Source organism: Mytilus edulis, chromosome 12 (genome assembly GCF_963676685.1).
Source record: "Mytilus edulis chromosome 12, xbMytEdul2.2, whole genome shotgun sequence".
Taxonomy (NCBI): Eukaryota; Metazoa; Mollusca; class Bivalvia; order Mytilida; family Mytilidae; genus Mytilus; species Mytilus edulis.
In genome coordinates this window covers 35073565-35080203 of record NC_092355.1, presented here as the reverse complement: position 1 = coordinate 35080203, position 6639 = coordinate 35073565, and positions in this window count along the sequence as shown.

Below are 6639 nucleotides of genomic sequence, written 5' to 3'. Positions count from 1 at the left end.
TACCAGATAAAACGGAAGAACAAGATACTAGTATACGGAAAAATTAAAGGCGACAATGATAATACATGTAAATTACATATTTTAATTAATGTAAAGTAAATTTTAAAGATGAAAGTCGTATAAGTTCGATAATGCTTTAAACTAAATTTAAACTGAGAATATATGTTTCAGAGAAATATATACATACATGTATATATATACACATTTTGTATATACAACTCGTCTAAACATCAACCCAACAATGTTAGATCTGTAAATTTGCTTTCACAAATTTTTGGTTCTTCCCTCGCCGGGTTTCGAACTCATGCTACTGTGATATCGTGACACCAAATCGCCTGCACTGCAGCCGTCCCGCTAGACCACACGACCACCTGGGCTCTCATTTAAAGAGCTTTCGCTGGCCATGTGTTACCTTTCCACGTCAGTTTTAATCTAGCGGCGTACTACAGTAAATACATTTTGTATATGTGTATGTGTGTATGTCTCTGAATAAACTATGCCCGAGACTTCTAATTAGCCCAATTACTTTGTGTGTGTTTATAGTAACTGAAACCGTAATTCTGTTGTAGTGCACGTCGATCGTAACTTAGCCTTACTAATTGCAAAAGTACAAATTAACAACCCTGTCTTTGTCTTTTGTCATATAAGTGAGAGGTTTCGCTTGCTATAAAACCAGGATCAATCCACCATTTTCTACATTAGAAAATGCTTGTACCAATGCAAGTCAGGAATATGACAGTTGTTATCCATTCGTTTGATGTGTTTGGACTTATGATTTTGCCTTTTGATTTTGGACTGTCCTTGAATTTTCCTCGGAGTTCAGTATTTTTGTGTGTTTACTTTTTTTTGTGCATTATACGCTCAGGAACATACATTTTTGCACATCTTACTATTTTGCATGGATTGGTAGCAAATTTTACTTTTCAACTGTAGTCCTTAACCAGAAGCGTTGTTTTTGTTCCATCTGACAAGCTTAATTTTGAATCAAGTGATCATATTAGTACGGAGGCTTGGTTTATAATTCGGCTAGTATGGATGACTTCGTGCAATACCCCCGCTCCGTATCCATTATAGTTTTTATAATCATTTAAATTTTTAATCTTTCAGTTTGCATCTAAATATGATATTTAAATTTCGTATGTCTTAGTACAACCTGCAAAACACGTAAAACAAACCAATAACTTACTATACCAACATAGACTTCTGTTGTATGTTTATACAAACACAAATCACTACTAGACGAGGGGTAGACACGCTCAAATTAATAAAAAATATGTTTCAAAGAACCATTGCACCAAATTTATTTGATAGGATTTAGTTTAACATCTAAACTGTTCAAGGAATGTATTACTTGACAAGAATAATTTAAATGAAGAACAAAATCGGTTTAAAACACGAAATTTGTTCGAAGACTAGTACAAAGCATGTGACAAAATGACAGGTATGGAACAGAGGTGTCGCAATTGAAGATGGATTGGTGGATAGTTAATGTTTGTTCAAAAATTAGTGACAAGTGTCTCATGCATATTGAAAGACCAAACTAAGTTTGGTCAGACGACAAAAGCGGAAATGTGACAAATACGTTGTTCAAAATGTATTTCTGAGTATTTTTTTGGAAGTCAAAAATGTATACGGAAAGTACATTGTACTATTATGTATTTAATAAAATAAAAAGATCAGAACTGCTAAAAGAAAATAAACCCGTTGAATGACACTCCTTGTTCCTTGTTGTTGAATTTGGGTTTGGCTGACCTCAATTGATATTGCGTTTTAAAACAGTTGTTTTTGTGCTATGGTCGGGTTGTTGTCTCTTTTACACATTCCCCATTTCCATTCTCAATTTTATTCAAATTAAATATTAGACTAATTATACAATTAATTTACTTTTTTTTGTGGGAGGGGGAAAGTCAATGACCCCAATAAAAATACAACAAAACAAGCTTAAGTATTTTGAAGCATTTGTGAAGCATTCAAATATAATGAAACGTATGATAATGTTTACGAAACAAAGAAAAAGCAAGTCTGCCCAAAATTGATTGATATTTCAAAGAAAAATGTATAGTGTGTTCTTTGTAAACTTAAACAAGAATTCGTATAGATGTCTCTGTTTTAAACAGTCACAAATCAGAACTAGAATTAATAATCAGCGATTTATCATTCATGCAATAATATTATATTGAAAAAGATCGAGATGCCCTTATAAGGTACTAGTAGTTCAAATTATCGGACAAATATGTTTTTTCAAGAACACGTCATAGTTAATATCAGAGGCATATATATAATACATGTGTTATATCTGGGACAATAATACTAAGTAAAAATATCCTAGATTACATTCTCTGTTATTATGCATCCTTCTTTAATTCATATTTTTCTTAAACACTTTATGGCCGTATATCGGGGGCACTGTCGAAAATAATCTTTCAAAAAGTAAATGCAAGTTTCAACCCTTAAAACTTGTATGTCAAATAACTTGACCACATGAAAGCAAATTTTACAATAAACATTGGTCACGCAAGTGATTCCAATGTAAGACACGTGCCGTTACAACAACCAGTTGACACGCATCAGCACACACAGGTTTGTCAAATAGGCCGGGTGATTGGAGGAAAGTTACCGAAAACCACGCCTACCTTAAACTAATACCCTATCAAACGCCTATTTCGAATTCTTCTCTATTTGTTATAGTAGTCTTAGTCTATTCGTACACAAAATCACCAGCAACTAAAAATCAAATATTTCTTTTACCTGTATTCAATCGGTAAATTAATAATTTTAGTCTTTGATATAGTTGCAAAAGACTACAATGCTCCTTACTGTTAAAACAGTCTACTTTAAATTACATAGTGTATGTAGAGCTTGACAGATACCCATTACCGGCCTATGTAAAAGGTGTGAAGGATGCATTTCTAGATTAGACTTAATGGAAAGTATAATTTGTGTTGAATTATACAAACTTGTGTTTTTATATTATGCTAATAACGTAATGGAAAATAAGTAGATTGTAGCGATTTTAGTTTGACAGTATAATTATTATTATGTAGCATATCTAAACTGAACGAATTTAGAAACGCAACACTAGATTATTTTTGTGTTTTTTTTTAATGAATGTGTCAACGTCAAAAGCGATGACTGCTTGTTACTAACGCAAAAATGATTGTCAGAAAGGTCAAGAAATTCTGTCTGACATTTTTGTTGGCTTCTATGTTACACCTTCTGATTTTGCATTTGTTCAACCCATTAAATTGGTTTTGGCAATTATGCGGTTGGAACTTGAGGCTTTACAGGTTTTCCTTCAGTCAATTCTTTGGCAATGCAGTTCATGGGAAACAATTATGACATGAATCTGGACTCAATGGCACTCAGCAATTTGGTTAGCAGTTGACGTTGCGGCCGTAAACATGATTGGCAAATGACGTTGCATAATCAAATTCTGTTGATGTTTCATTTAGAATACAACACGTTGATCTGTTCATTGATGGCCAGCAACAAATCTTGTCTACTTGTATCATTATCGGAAGGACAGTAGAACGAGTTTCTGAATTTATACGGTATGGTTGCAGCACATTTATGTTTTCATGTTTGCAATATTCCTAAGGGCTTATTCAGTTTTTTGTTTTTTTTTATTTCTCAGACTTGGCAAAATGGAGATGCAACATTTAAAAAAAGTAAGTAAGGCATAGGATTGAAAGAACTGTTTCACAAAGCAAAAAAACTGAAACAATCTTTCATGGGACCAAAATTTTGTGCAACTTCAAAAATTCGGTATGTTCAATAACCACAGGTAAGTCAGATTTTGAATTTTTGTAAGGAGAAAGAAGCATGATAAGCATGAAAAGTAGTTGTAAGAGAATCAAAAACGATTTGGTAAAAAAAATCAACAAAATGAGTGTTGCGTTTCTAAAGTCGTTCAGTATACATGTATGTTTGGGCTAAATTACATTTCTAAAGGGCACTGCCCGTTTTTTTAAATTTATTTGAAAGGTATCTATATCACTCTCATTCTCCCCCGGTACCCTATCTTAGGACCGTCGGGGTACCGTCCGTAACCCCATCTTTGAAACTTTCAGGGGATCGCCCGGTAGCCAATCATTAGAACCGTTGAGGTACCGTCCGGTACCCCATCTTTGAACTGTCAGGGTACCCTATCTTAGGACCGTCGGGGTACCGTCCGGTACCCCATCTTTGAAACTTTCAGGGGATCGCCCGGTAGCCAATCATAAGAACCATTAAGGTACCGCCCGGAACCCCATCGTTGGAACCGTCGGGGTACCGCCTGGAACAATGTATATAAGGGGATGTGAGAGAGATAGAGTAAGTTTGTGATAAATGGGTGTCAAAATTTATTGAACAAAAACCCAAAGACCAGTTTTAACAAAAAAGCTAAATGTTTTATTGCAGAATCGCATTAAACTTAATGTTATCGTATTTTTATAAAGAAATTAGCAATTTGAAAAATGCTTTTTATTTCTACTTCACGAAATTCATTTATATATCATGTAAATGGTATTTCCGATGGGAAGTTTAGAATTCCCATGGGAAAAGTAAAAAAAAATGTACATTTACCGAGAGGAACTTTACCTTTTCCCGCGTGGGATTTTTTAAAATTTACTTTTAATCAGCTGTGGTGACAACAGTGACAACGGTGACAAATTGGAACATATGTGGAAAATGTTTTAATTATCTATAACTTGGGCAAAGAATATATTTGATATTTTTGATATCTTGTAAACCGACAAAGTTAGATTTGCCAATTCTGGAATGACAAATTTGTCCTGCACAGTGTTGGTCACCACTAAAGAGCCCAAATAATAAGAACATATCACTTGATCATGTTGGTCAGGTAACATAATGAATTAGATCGAATTGCTTAAAATTTTGTATCTGGTAACAAAAAACCTGATATATCTGAATGTAAATCAATAATTTATGAAATGACGATGACGTATCAAATATAACCACTAGACATGCAAGAGTACGATGTCTTTAAACCGAACAAATACGTGTCATATATACAATAAGTGTATACATCGTTATACAATGTTAGGTGTTTATCATTAAATATTGTTTTAATTTAAATACTATAATACAATACAGATCTTAGATTTTAATTACAGATAACTATATTCGTCAATGTGTTAATAATATATGCAGTTGTAAAACGGTATTATAAATAGTTGTGATAACTCCTGAATAAATCAATTGCATTTCGGTTTAAGATGGATAACAAAACTAATGAAAGCAACAATCTTCAAACTGAAAATGTTAAAAGGTCAGGAGATCTATTTTGAAGAACTAGACCAAACATTGAAAAGAAACAGACATGAAAAAGAGAAGGACTTGAAACACGATATAATAGAGCAAGACACTATAAATATAGATAAGCAATCAATAGAAAACATTGACAATTAATCTATATCATGGAAAAACACTTCAAAAAGAAGGCGAGCAGGTGATTCAAAAATGGATTAAAATAACAGTCCAGAAGAAAAATACGAAGACAGAGAGGCAAAGAGTACATCAGAGACAAACTTGGAGCTTTCCAAAGATAGAAGTTTGACTTTTGATTCACCTGAATCGACTCAGCGAAGTTCTAAAATTTGCATACGTTATCAAAAAGCTGCACCAAGCAGCGAAATGGAAATGAAACAGTTAAAGTCCAAAATGACGACGGAAGACGATGCAAAAAAACGCACAGAGCATGATACGGTTATACTAATACCACAAACAGCCTGACATTCAAATGTCATATCACGTAGGCGAAAAGTAGGAAATGATGAAGTCGCGTCAGTAAATACTACACAGATCGCTAAAGAAAATAATGAAATGAAACCTCATTTTGAAAGACGGCGAATATTTAACTTGCTAAAACATGCTATTTCTATAGTGCTTATTATTCTTGATATGAGTTTCGATTGGGTCGAGTATTCTGAAATGAATAATAGGGGAAACTATTCAATTGTAGAAGGCCGTAGAGTGAAAAATATAAAATTTACTGTAATGTGCGAAGAAAGTGGTAAAAATGTGCAACTTGTTTTCATGATATTTACCATAGTGGCAACGATATTTTCATTGCTTCAGATTGTCTACATCATATATGAGATGTTTCTTGAATATAAAGGTAAAATTGTATACAAGCGGAATATAAGTGAATACGTAGAAACGTTTGTGTTTTTATTTCTCTTTGAAATAACACCAATAATGCTGATTATGGGATTTTATGATGTTTGCACACTGGACTGTACTGTGGATTCAACTGAAATATCAGTAGCTCTTAATGGACTAGTATCCGCCTTTAAAATTTCATGGCGCTTTTTTACAAGTTGTAAGTGCTGTACCGTTTATTGGAAGCGCACCGCACAAGAACCACGCAGAAGACCAACAGTAACACGTACAAGACAAACACAGAGGGACGCAGATTGTTGTAAGATACTAGTATACGGAAAAATTAAAGGCGACAATGATAATACATGTAAATTACATATTTTAATTAATGTAAAGTAAATTTTAAAGATGAAAGTCGTATTAGTTCGATAATGCTTTAAACTACATTTAAACTGAGAATATATGTTTCAGAGAAATATATACATACCTGTATATATATACACATTTTGTATATACAACTCGTCTAAACATCAA